At 38.8% G+C, this 13,695-nt stretch overlaps 1 non-coding gene across 1 annotated transcript; it reads right to left on the bottom strand.

Annotated features, from left to right (window-relative positions):
* Window positions 1–2,801: 2,801 nt before the first annotated feature.
* LOC127741871 (small nucleolar RNA R71) lies at window positions 2,802–2,908 on the bottom strand. The gene has a single exon (XR_008003076.1). It is a non-coding gene; the product is annotated as a small nucleolar RNA R71 (small nucleolar RNA).
* Window positions 2,909–13,695: the final 10,787 nt, after the last annotated feature.

The raw sequence follows: 13,695 nt of genomic DNA, 5'->3' as shown, positions 1-13,695 counted from the left end.
GTTAGTGTCTTGGGCGTGCCACTTGGACTCGAAGGCGTGGCACACTAGTTCATTGGATCAAAAAGGAAAGATGCAACTCACTATGGGTGTGCCACTTGAAACCTCAGGCGCAGCACGCCACGGCAACATGAAGAAGGGCGTGCCACTGGATAATTGAGGCATGGCATGCCAACATCACTCGCACCAAGGGCGTGCCACTTGAACTAGAAGGCGTGGCATGCCATCATAAGCTTCTAAGGAAGGAGAACGATGGGCGTGCCACCTGGAACTTAAAGCGTAGCACGCCAATACAAGATATCCACGGGCGTGCCACTTGAATGATGGGCATGGCACGCCAGTTACTAGACCAGAAGGACTCATTCATGCATTATCAAGGGCGTGGCACGCCAACTACTGGGTGTGGCACGCTGGTGTTACTTTCTAGAAGGGAAGAATGAAGTTTCCATCAAGGGCGTGGCATGCCACATACTAGACATGGCACGCTAGTATCATTGTCCAGAGAGGAAGGATGAAGTGTTTATTATGGGCGTGGCACGCCAGACATGGACGTGCCACGCCAGTTCAAGTTTCTAGAAAGATGAAGAAGGGTCTCACTAAAGGCGTGGCACACCAGACCTGGGCGTGCCACGTTAGTTTAAAGATCCAGAAAGGGAGGAGGAAGAAAAAACCCTGGGCATGCCACTTGGGCATGAAGGCATGGCACGCCAGGCTAGCTGAGTAAAGAAAAGGCCATAGGCATGCCACTTGAGCTTGAAGGCGTGGCACACCAGGCTAGCTGAGCAAAGGAAAGACCCTGGGCGTGCCACTTGGAGAGCTAGGCGTAACACGCCAAGCCAAGCTGAGGAGCTAGGTGTGGCACGCCACTAAAACGCCAGTCACACGCCAGGCACATGGTTCATTTTATGAGTTTTTCCTTTTCTTTTCAGTTGTAATTTTCTTTTCTCTTTTGTATTTTTTTAATTCTAATGATAGGAGTAGTATATATACCCCCTAATAGTACTGAAAAGGGGATTGGCAAGTGGGTTAGAAAGTTGGATTGGATAGTTAGCTCTAGTTTTACTTTTACACTTCATCTTCTCTATCTCTTGTACTTTTCTCTAAGTTATGAGTAGCTAAACTCCCTATCATTGGGAGAGGGAGCTCTGTTACACTTTATGGATTAATGATAGTGAATTTCTTCTTCTCTTCATCTTCTCTTTGATTTGCTAAAAGGAATTTTGTTCTTCATGCTAGTGTTCAATCATCTTGGGAAAGAGGTTGAATGCAAAATGGGTTTCATGGGAACCTTGGAAAAAGAAACATGAAACCATGCTTGAAATCCCTTCTCACACTTGAGTCGATATGGATTTTGGGATTGGATATGGTGACATAAAATCCACCTACTATTTGGATCTATGAGGATGTGTGGTATAATCAGGGATCCAGCATATCTCTCTTCATGAGCAATTAGACCAAGGAATTGGCTAATTATCAAGATTTGAGAGATTAAATCACCAAGGGATTGGGATTCAATCAATCATGATTTCCAAGAGGTCAATGAGTTGCATGATTGAAGATGAGATGAGCTGAATTTAATCCAAAGAGAGCAACATCTCCTAATCCCAATGAATTTTCCCTATTCTTATCTTCCCCGTTCTTTATAACTTTTCTTTAATTTCTATCATTACCCATTCCCCATTTACTATTCAGTCATTTATGTTTCAGCACTTTACATTCTTGCAATTTACTTTTCTGTACTTTATTACTTTTCTTTACTTCTAAGTCATTTACATTTCTGCTAATTTAGAATTCTATTCTCAGCAATCTCTATTGATTAGCTTGACTAATTCACCCATTAATTAAAGTTGCTCAATCGACCAATCTCTGTGGGATTCGACCCCACTCCTAGTGGGTTATTACTTGTCGATAATTGGTGCGCTTGTCAAAGAATGGATTCATTATATAGTGAGTAAATTCCGGTCATCAAGTTTTATGGGGCCGTTACCGGGGATTGGTTTGGAATTGACAATGAATAAATTGATGGGAATTTAGATTAAGCATTTGTATTTACCTTGTTAATTCTTTTAATTTCAGTTCTCATTTTTTTAGCATTTGAGTTTCCAGTTGATTCATTTTATATATTTTCATTTTGGCATACTAATCCACTAACTGTTTGATCAATTGCACCAATTAATCTAACCATTAATCTTAACAAGAGTGATTCCTTTACTTGTCCTCTGCTTGTTATTTGCTGAATGTATGATAGGTAGAAGAGGAGAAACTTCAACTTCTTTTGATAGTGAACCTGAGAGGACCTTCCTTAAACTAATGAGGGAAGTAAGAGGCAAAGGAATAGTTGGAGAGGAAGCAGTGGAGGAAGATCTAGACGTTACTATAGGGGAGGAAATACATAATCATGTTGGGGAAGGTGCTGGTAACCATGTGGGGCAAGAGAGAATAGTTCTAGGCTCTTACATCAATCCAAACCCAGGAAATTGTGGAAGCAGCATTCTAAAACCAACCATTCATGCTAATAATTTCCAGTTAAAGCCTCAACTCATTACCCTTGTTCAAAACAACTGCTCATTTGGAGGAAGTACACAAGAAGACCCCACTAACATCTAGCCACATTTTTAAGGATTTGTGATACAGTGAAGGTTAATGGTGTCCACCTAGATACCTATAAGCTGATATTGTTTCCGTTTTCTCTCAGGGATAAGGCATCAAAGTGGTTAGAGTCATTTCCTAAGGAGAGTTTGACAACTTGGGAAGAAGTCGTGAACAAGTTCTTAGCAAGATTCTACCCACTCCAAAGAGTTAACAGATTGAGAGTTGAGGTGCAAATATTTAGACAACAAGATGGTGAAACTCTCTATGAGGCCTGGGAGAGATACAAAGAGTTGACAAGAAAATGCCCTCCTGACATTTTCAATGAATGAGTACAACTGCACATTTTCTATGAAGGATTGTCACAAGAATCAAAGAAGGCCCTAGATCACTCTTCAGGAGGCTCTCTCAACAAGAAGAAGAAAATTGAAGAGGTCATGGACATCATAGAAACTGTGGCCAACAATGAGTACTTCTATGCCTCCGATAGAAACCCAAGAAGAAGAGTAATGGAGCTCAACTCTATGGATGCTCTGCTGGCTCAAAACAAGGTGATCACAACTCAACTAGTAGCTCTAACCAAGCAGATGGAGAAGAATCAAGTTTCAACTATCCAAGCACAAGCACCTATGCAAGAAGAAAATACCCCAGAACTTGAATGTGAATGGGAGCAAGCCAACTATGTGAACAATTCATTCAGACTACCATATGACCCCAATGTCAAAACATACAACACAGGTTGGAAGAACCACCCAAATTTTGGGTGGGAAAACCAATAAAACCACAACCAAGATCATAAACCATACCACTCTAACCAATACAACCACAATTCCAACCACCAATCTAGCAATAATAGACCCTATGACAACTCACAAAATGCACCCTACCACTCCACCCAACAACCATACAATAACTATTCTCAAGATGTATCATCCTCACCCCCACAACCATGTGATAACAGCAACAGCTTTGCAAAATTAGAGGTTGCTATGTCACAATTGCAAGGGAGTCTTGCAGTAGTTGAAGAGAGACAATTGCAAGCTGAGAAAAAGATAGATGTAATCTAAGAGGAGGCCAAATCCAACATAAGGAACCAAAAGGCAGCAATTTCAAAACTGGAATCACAACTAGGGTGCTTGTCTAAACAAATATCAATGCGTACACATACATTCTTAAGTGATACTATGGCTAACCCAAGAGGGGAATGCAAGGCCATCATACTAAGAAGTGGAAAGGTGGTGGAGGAGACACCCTCAAACCATAATTTGCAAGAAAAAGAAGCTGCAAGTGACTTAGAAACCAAGAAGGAAGAAACAACCCCTGAACCAGTTCCACCAAAGCAAGTCTTGAAGCCCTATGTACCAAAAGCACCCTATCCACAAAGGCTGAGAAAAGATGGAAAAGATAGCCAGTTTTCTAGGTTTTTGGAGATCTTTAAGAAGCTTCAAATCCTCATACCTTTTGCTGAGGCGTTAGAGCAAATGCCACTCTATGCCAAGTTTCTAAAAAAGCTCATGACAAGGAAAAGAAACTAGGGAAAAAAGGAAACTATGGTGCTCACTGAGGAATGTAGTGCCATCATTCAAAAGAAGCTTCTCTACAAGATGAAAGATCTTGGGAGCTTCCAAATCCCCTGCATCATAGGGAATATTAGCCTTGAAAAAGCATTGTGTGATCTAGGATCTAGCATCAACCTCATGTCCTTGGCCATGATGAAAGGAATGAGAATTGAAGAGGCCAAACCAACAAGAATGGCTCTTCAATTAGCTGATAGGACATTTAAATTCTCCCATGGTGTGGTGAAAGATTTGTTGGTGAAAGTGGGAGAGTTTATCTTCCTAGCTGATTTTGTTGTACTTGATATAGAGGAAGAGACTAACACATCAATCATCTTAGAAAGACCATTCTTAGCTACTGCTGGAGCTATAATTGATGTACAAAAGGGAGAGTTAGTCTTGAGACTGCATGAAAAGAAGATGGTGTTCAATGTCTTCAAAGCAATGAGCAACCCAAAGGAGTCCATTGGTGAATGCATGATGGTGGACACAATGGAGAAGATAGTGCAAGGAGTCTTAGAAGAAGAACAATGTGAAGAAGTTTTGGAGCAAGATCAGCAAGCATCATGTGGTGAACTACCACAAGAAATCATAGAAGGATCAATCATGCTAGACAAGGCAAGCGAAAAGGAAGTAGAGGAGCAAGAAGAAGAGCTCATCAATGTGTTGAGACAATATAAGGATGCTATAGGATGGACACTTTCAGACTTAAAGAGGATCAGCCCTTCAATGTGCATGCATAAAATCCTTCTTGAGGAAGGTGCCAAACCTTCAAGACAACCATAAAGAAGATTAAATCCAACAATGAATGAAGTGGTACAAAAAGAAGTGCTGAAATTGTGGCAAGCAGGGGTAATCTACCCAATCTTTGATAGCTCTTGGTGAGCCTTGTCCAAGTAGTTCCTAAAAAGGGAGGAACCACTGTTGTGCCAAATGAAAGAAATGAATTGATACCAACAAGAACAGTGACTGGATCGCGCATGTGCATAGATTGTAGGAAGCTCAATGAAGCCACAAGGAAGGACAACCTTCCTCTGCCCTTCATGGATCAAATGTTGGAGAGGCTTGCTGGACATGAATACTACTGTTTCTTGGATGCATACTCAGGCTATAATCAGATTGTAGTGGATCCTAAAGACCAAGAGAAGACTTCCTTTACTTGTCCTTATGGTGTCTTTGCATATAGGAGAATGCCCTTTGGATTGTGCAATGCACCTGCAACATTCCAAAGGTGCATGCTATCTATATTCTCTGACATGATTGAAAGGTTTATTGAAGTATTTATGGATGACTTTTCTGTATTTGGTTATTCATTTTCTAAATGCTTGCACCACCTTGCTTTGGTGCTAAGGAGATGCTAAGAAACCAACCTAGTATTGAACTGGGAAAAGTGTCATTTTATGGTCACTGAAGGGATGGTTCTTAGTCACAAGATCTCTAAAAGAGGCATAGAGGTGGACAAAGTTAAGGTGGAAGTGATTGAGAAATTACCTCCACCTTGCAATGTCAAAGCAATTAGAAGTTTCTTGGGGCATGCTGGCTTTTATAGAAGGTTCATTAGAGACTTTTCAAAGATTGCCAAACCTTTAAGTAATTTGTTTGTCTCTAATGTACCTTTTATCTTTGATAGAGAATGCATGCAAGCCTTTGATGAACTTAAAAGCAAACTTTTCTCTGCACCAATTATAGCACCACCTAGTTGGAATTTACCTTTTGAATTGATGTGTGATGCATCAGATTATGCCATTGGTGCTGTTTTAGGATAGAGGAGAGACAAGCTAGTGCATGTCAACTATTATGCTAGCAAGGTTCTTAATGAAAATCAAAGGAACTACACCCTCACAGAGAAGGAACTCCTTGTTATAGTCTTTGTATTTGATAAGTTTAGATCATATCTCATTGGTTCTAAAGTCATTGTTTTTACTGACCATGCAGCTCTTAAGTACTTGTTAACCAAGCAAGAATCTAAGCCTAGACTGATAAGGTGGATCTTGCTACTTCAAGAGTTTAATATTGAGATTAAGGATAGAAGTGGAGCAGAGAACAAAGTGGCTGACCACCTATCTAAAATCCCAATTGAGGAAGATAAAGCACACAACCTTGCAGTGAATGAGAGCTTTTCGGACGAACAGTTGATGCTGATCCAAGAAGCTCCCTGGTTTGTGGATATAGCAAATTTCAAGGCTATTGGAGAGATTTCTCCCAATATCAACAAGCATATGAGAAGAAAGCTCATCAATGATGCCAGACACTACATTTGGGATGACCCTTATCTCTTCAAGAAGTGTGCTGATGGAATTTTAAGAAGATGCATTTCTTATGAGGAAGGACAAGAGGTCCTTTGGCATTGCCATGGATCCACATATGGAGGACATTTTAGTGGACAATGGACTCTAGCCAAGGTGTTGCAATGTGAATTCTTTTGGCCTACAATATTCAAGGATACAAAAGAGTTTGTGACAAGGTGCAATGAATGTCAAAGAGCTGGCAACCTACCCAAGAAGAATGAAATGCCACAGAGATTCATCATGGAGTTGGAGTTGTTTGATGTTTGGGGAATTGATTTCATAGGACCATTCCCACCCTCATACTCAAACAACTACATATTGGTGGCTGTGGACTATGTGTCAAAATGGGTAGAGGCTATTGCTACCCCAATAAATGATAACAAAGTAGTGATTAATTTTTGATGAAGAATATATTCTGCCGGTTTGGGGTTCTAAGAGCCCTTATAAGTGATGGGGGAACTCATTTTTGCAGCAAACAACTTGAGACACTCCTACTAAAATATGGTGTCAAGCACAAGATAGCAACCCCATACCACCCACGAACCAATGGTCAAGCTGAAATTTCAAATAGAGAGCTCAAGAGAATCCTTGAGAAGACTGTCGGGAACTCAAGAAAAAATTGGTCAAAAAGCTAGATGATGATGCACTATGGGATTATAGAACAGCCTTCAAGACACCTATTGGTATGTCTCCATACCAATTGGTGTTTGGAAAGGCTTGTCATCTACCAGTGGAGCTTGAACATAGAGCATTTTAGGCTCTAAAGATGTTGAACTTTGATAATCAAGCTGCTAGGAATTCAGATCCCAAGCTTATAAAAATGCCAAGATTTACAAGGAGAAAGTGATGAGCGGATAATTTATACGCTTTTTGGCATTGTTTTTACATAATTTTTAATATGTTTTAGTTATTTTTGGAATATTTTTATTAGTTTTTATGCAAAAATCACATTTTTAGACTTTACTATGAGTTTGTGTGTTTTTCTATGATTTCAGGTATTTTCTGGCTGAAATTGAGGGACCTGAGCAAAAATCTGATTCAGAGGCTGAGAAATGACTGAAGATGTTGTTGGATTCTGACCTCCCTGGACTCGAAGTGGATTTTCTGAAGCTACAGATACCCAATTGGCACGATCTCAATTGCGTTGGAAAGTAGACATCTTGGGCTTTCCAGCAATGTATAATTGTCCATACTTTGCTCAAAATTTGATGGCCCAAACTGGCGTCCAGACGCCCACCAAAGACCATTTTTTGGCGTAAAACGCTAGAACTGGCACCAAAGCTGGAGTTAAATGCCCAAACTGGCACCAAAACTGGTGTTTAAACTCCAAGAAGAGCCTATGCACGTGAGAGCTTTATGCTCAGCCCAAACACACACCAAGTGGGCCCCGAAAGTGGATTTCTGCACTATCTACACTTAGTTACTCATTTTATGTAAATCTAGTTTACTAGTTTAGTATAAATAGCACTTTTTACTATTGTATTCATATCTTTAGATCATTTCTGAGACTATCTTTGGATCACTTTTTATCTCTTGATCACGTTTTGGGGGCTGGCCATTCGGCCATACCTGGACCTTTATCACTTATGTATTTTCAATGATGGAGTTTCTACACCTCATATATTAAGGTGTGGAGCTCTGCTGTTCCTCATGAATCAATGCAAAGTACTATTGTTTTTCTATTCAATCCATGCTTATTCTTATTCTAAGATATTCACTTGTACTTCAACCTTATGGATGTGATGATCTGTGACACTCATCATCATCCTCCCTTATGAACGCGTGCTTGACAACCACTTCCGTTCTATCTGCAAGAGCTTGAGTGTGTGTCTTTTGGCCTCCTGGTTCACGACGCATGGTTGCCTCTCCTGACAACAGAGCCTTCCATTCCGTGAGATCAGAGTCTTCGTGGTATAAGCTAGAATCAATTGGCAGCATTCTTGAGATCCGGAAAGTCTAAACCTTGTCTGTTGTATTCCGAGTAGGATCTAGGATGGAATGACTGTGACGAGTTTCAAACTCGTGACTGTTGGGCATAGTGACAGTGTGCAAAAGGATCAATGGATCTTATTCCAACATGATCGAGAACCGACAGCTGATTAGCCATGTGGAAAATCGTAGTGGACATGTTTTCACTGAGAGGACGGATGGTAGCCATTGACAACAGTGATCCACCAACATACAGCTTGCCATGGAAGGGAGTATGCATGATTGGATGAGGACAATAGGAAAGTAGAGGCTCAGAGGGAACAAAGCATCTCCATACGCTTATCTAAAATTCTCACCAATGAATTGCATAAGTATCTCTATCCTATTTAATGTTTTGTTTCTCTTTTAATTATCAAAACCTCATAACCATTTGAATCCGTCTGACTAAGATTTACAAGATGACCATAGCTTGCTTCAAGCCGACAATCTCCGTGGGATCGACCCCTACTCACGTAAGGTATTACTTGGACGACCCAGTGCACTTGCTGGTCAGCTGTGCGGAGTTGTGAGAAAAGTGTGAACTCACAATTTTGTGTATCAAGTTTTTGGTGCCGTTGCTGGGGATTGTTTGAGTTTGGACAACTGACGGTTCATCTTGTTGCTCAGATTAGGTAAATTTCTTCTTGTTTCAACCTTTATTTTATTTTCTAAAAGTTTTCAAAAATCCTTCAAAAAAAATTTTCTCTTTTTTTTCGTTTTTCCAAAAAAAAATTTTGAAAAAAAAAATATTTTTATAAAATCATAAAATCAAAAATATTTTGTGTTTCTTGTTTGAGTCTAGTGTCAAATTTTAAGTTTGGTGTCAATTTCATATTTTTAGGGATAAGTATTATTTTGGTCCTTGACGTTGAGGGTTCGAATAGAAACCGTCCCCGTTGTAATTTTGGATTTAAAATCATCCTTAACATTTTTTTGTATTAAAATCATCCTTTTTAATAAAATTTTTTACTTTATTACTAAATTACCCTTATTAATAAAAACATTATAAAATTAAAAAAAAAAAGAAAACACGGGAGGGGCAGGGGAGAAGGGAAAAGGGAGAGGGGGAAGGGGAAGGGGGAGGGCGAACGGCGGCGGCAATTTTTAATTTTTACTTCTTGCTTTCCGATTCTACTTCTCTTTTTGCTTTCTTGCTTTTAACCAAAAATAAAATCAAGGAGCATTTAGGACATCCATTGCACAAGGAGCATGATAAGTTCTTCTGCAGGATTTGACATAGCATCCAAGTGGAGAAAGCTAATACAAAATATACAATAATAAAAATGCTAAAAAATGCATACAAAAAACGATGTTTATTGTTCTTCAACCTGGCTTTAATTCAACTGTGCAAATTGGGAAAATAGATCAAAGCATTAAGGCAAGCATAAACACAGTCAAAACGATGTAGTGCACAAGTGCCATTTTTGCCTGCATCACAATGTAAACTGGGTGGCCCTTAAGGGACATATGAAAGAACTATGCCCATCTAAAACCAAAACATCATTGGTATCAACACTAACAACAAAAACCATCACAAACAAGTCTTCAAAATTGGGGAAAGGCATTATATGTGAAGACAATGGAAAAAAAAAAGAAGAAGAAGCGGTAGAAGAAACTCAAGCAGAAGCTCAGAAGCAGAAAGAAGAGACCAAAGAAAAAGAAGATAAAGAAGAAGGAGGAAGCAGATTCAGAAGAAGAAGCAGAACCACCGGAGCAGCGGCGTGGTCAAATCAGCGGCGACGGCTCAGCGGCTTTGTCTCCCGAGGACGACGAGACAGTGGCAGCGGCGGCGGCGAGCCCTAGCGGCGTGGTCTCCTTTCCCTCTTCTCTTCTCTCCTGCCGTAAAAAGGACAATTTTAATATAAAAAATAACATTAAGCATAATTCTAAATCAAAAATTAGATTGGGGACGGTTTCGATTCCCTCAACGTTAGTGACCAAAACAATACTTATCCCCATGTTTTTATTTTTCTTGATGATTGTCTTTGTTTGATCTTGTGATTTTCTTGTTTTGTGTCTTTTCTTGTTTTTCATATGCATTTTTACTTTGTTAGTGTCTAAGCATTAAAAATTTCTAAGTTTGGTGTCTTGCATGTGTTTCTTTTCTTAAAAATTTTTCAAAAAATAAGTTCTTGATGTTCACCATGATCTTCAAATTGTTCTTGGTGTTCATCTTGACATTCAAAGTGTTCTTGCATGTTTTCTTTGTTTTGATCTTAAATTTTCATGTCTTGAGTCATTTTGTTGTTTTTCTCTTTCCTCATTAAAATTCAAAAATATAAAAAATATCTTTTCCTTATTTCACTCATAAATTTCAAAATTTTGGGTTCACTTAGTCAAAAATTTTTAAAACTTAGTTGTTTCTTATTAAGTCAAGTCAAAATTTCAATTTAAAAAATCTATCTTTTCAAAACTTTTTCAAAAATTAAATCTTTTTTATTTTTATCTCATTTTTTTCGAAAAAATTTTAAAAATTGATTTTCAAAATCTTTTTCTTATTTTTATTTCATATTTTCGAAAACCTTGCTAACAATTAAGGATTTGATTCAAAAACAATTTTTAAGTTTGTTACTTTCTTGTTAAAAAAGATTCAATCTTTAAATTCCAGAATCATATCTTTTAGTTTCTTGTTAGTCAAGTCATCAATTTCAATTTTCAAAATCAAATCTTTTTAAATTTCTCTTTCAAATCCTTTTCAAAATAGATTTTAATCATATCTTTTTCAAAATTCAATTTCAAAATCTTTTCTAACTTCCTATCTTTTCAAAATTGATTTTCAAATCTTTTTCAACTTCTCATTTTCAAAAACCACTAACAACTTTTTCAAAAATCTTTTTAATTAACTAATTGTTTTAAACTCTAATTTATTTTATTCCTTTTTATTCCTTTCTTAATTTTCGAATACTAACTAATTTTTAAAATAAAAATAAAAATATTTTTCCTTTCCTTTTATTTAATATTCGAATTCCCTCTCCCTCATCTCTTTCTATTTATTTATTTATTTACTAACACTTCTCTCCTTCTTAAATTTCGAACCCTCTCTCCCTCTCTGTGTCCGAATTCTCTTTATTTTCTCTCTACCTTATTCTTCTCTTCTTCTCTTCTTCTACTCACATAAAGGCATCTCTATACTGTGACATAGAGGATTCCTCTTCTTTTCTGTTCTCTTCTTTTTCACATGAGCAGGAACAAGAATAAGGATATTCTTATTGAAGCCAATCCTGAACCTGAAAGGACTCTAAAGAAGAAGTTAAGAAAAGCTAAAGCACAAATCTCTGGAGAGGACCTGACAAAAATTTTCGAAAAAGAAGAAGACATGGCAGCCGAAAATAACAACAATGCCAACAATCCAAGGAAGATGCTTGGTGACTATGCTGCACCAACTTCCAACTTCTATGGAAGAAGCATCTCAATTCCTGCCATTGGAGCAAACAACTTTGAGCTCAAGCCTCAATTAGTTTCTCTAATGCAGCAGAACTGCAAGTTTCATGGACTTCCATCAGAAGATCCTCATCAGTTCTTATCTAAATTCTTGTAGATCTGTGATACTGTTAAGACCAATGGGGTTGATCCCGAGGTCCACAGACTTATGCTTTTCCCCTTTGCTGTAAGAGATAGAGCTAGGACATGGTTGGACTCACAACCTAGAGAAAGCATGAATTCTTGGGACAAGCTGGTCAATACTTTCTTGACCAAATTCTTTCCACCTCAAAAGGTGAGTAAGCACAGAGTGGACGTCCAAACCTTTAGACAGAAGGAAGGTGAATCCCTTTATAAAGCTTGGGAAAGATACAAGCAATTAACCAAAAGGTGTCCTTCTGATATGTTCCCAAAATGGAGCATTATATATATATTCTATGATGGTCTGTCTGAGTTATCTAAGATGTCATTTGACCACTCTGCTGGTGGATCTCTTCATCTGAAAATGCCTGCAGAAGCCCAGGAACTCATTGAAATGGTTGCAAATAACCAGTTCATGTACACTTCTGAAAGAAATCCTGTGAATAATAGGACGACTCAGAAGAAAGGAGTTCTTGAGATTGACACTCTGAATGCCATATTGGCTCAGAACAAAATATTGACTCAGCAAGTCAATATGATTTCTCAGAGTCTGACTGGATTGCAAACTGCATCCAGCAGTGTTAAAGAAGCCTCCTCTGAAGGTGAAGCTTATGACCCTGAAAATCCTGTAATGGAAGAGGTGAATTACATGGGAGAATCCTATGGAAACACCTATAATTCTTCATGGAGGAATCACACAAATTTCTCATGGAAGGATCAAGAGAAGCCTCAACAAGGCTTCAATAACAATAATGGTGGGAGAAATAGGTTTGGCAATAGCAAACCTTTTCCATCATCTTCTCAGCAACAGACAGAAAATTCTGAGCAGAGCATCTCTGGCTTAGCGAACATAGTCTCTGATCTATCCAAGGCCACTATCAGTTTCATGACTGAGGCACGGTCCTCTATCAGAAATTTGGAGGCACAAGTGGGTCAGCTGAGTAAAAGATTTACTGAAACTCCTCCTAGCACTCTCTCAAGCAATACAGAAGAGAATCCAAAAAGAGAGTGCAAGGCCATCTACACGTCCAACATGGTCGAACCTATAGAGGAGGGAAAGGCAGTGATTCCCAGTGAGAAAGACCTCATGGAACGTCCACTAACCACTAGGGAGTTCCCTCATGAGGAACCAAAGGAATCTGAGGATCATTTAGAGACCATAGAGATTCCACTGAACTTCCTATTACCATTCATGAGCTCTGAAGAATATTCTTCTGTTGAAAAAGATGAAGGTACTACTGAAGAGCAAATTCCTCAATATCTAGAAGCAATCATGAAGCTGAATGCCAAATTATTTGGTAATGAGACTTGGGAGGATGAACCTCCATTGCTCATTAATGAACTAAATGCCTTGGCTCAGCTGAAGATACCTCAAAAGAAATTGGATCCCGGAAGGTTCTTAATACCTTGCACCATTGGCACTATGACCTTTGAGAAGGCTCTGTGTGACTTGGAGTCAAGTGTAAACCTCATGCCACTCTCTGTAATGGAGAAACTAGGGATCTTTGAGGTACAAGCTGCAAGAATCTCACTAAAGATGGCAGACAAATCAAAAAAATAGGCTTATGGACTTGTAGAGGATGTCTTGGTAAAGGTTGAAGGCCTTTATATCTCTGCTGACTTCATAATCCTAGACACTGGGAAGGATGAGGATGAATCCATCATCCTTGGAAGACCCTTCCTAGCCACAGCAAAAGATGTGATTGATGTAGACAGAGGAGAGTTAGTCCTTCAAG

The sequence above is a fragment of the Arachis duranensis genome, chromosome 9 (assembly GCF_000817695.3).
Source record: "Arachis duranensis cultivar V14167 chromosome 9, aradu.V14167.gnm2.J7QH, whole genome shotgun sequence".
NCBI classification, from domain to species: domain Eukaryota; kingdom Viridiplantae; phylum Streptophyta; class Magnoliopsida; order Fabales; family Fabaceae; genus Arachis; species Arachis duranensis.
Note: the sequence above shows the minus strand (reverse complement) of the source record. Positions and strands in the feature narration are given on the sequence as shown.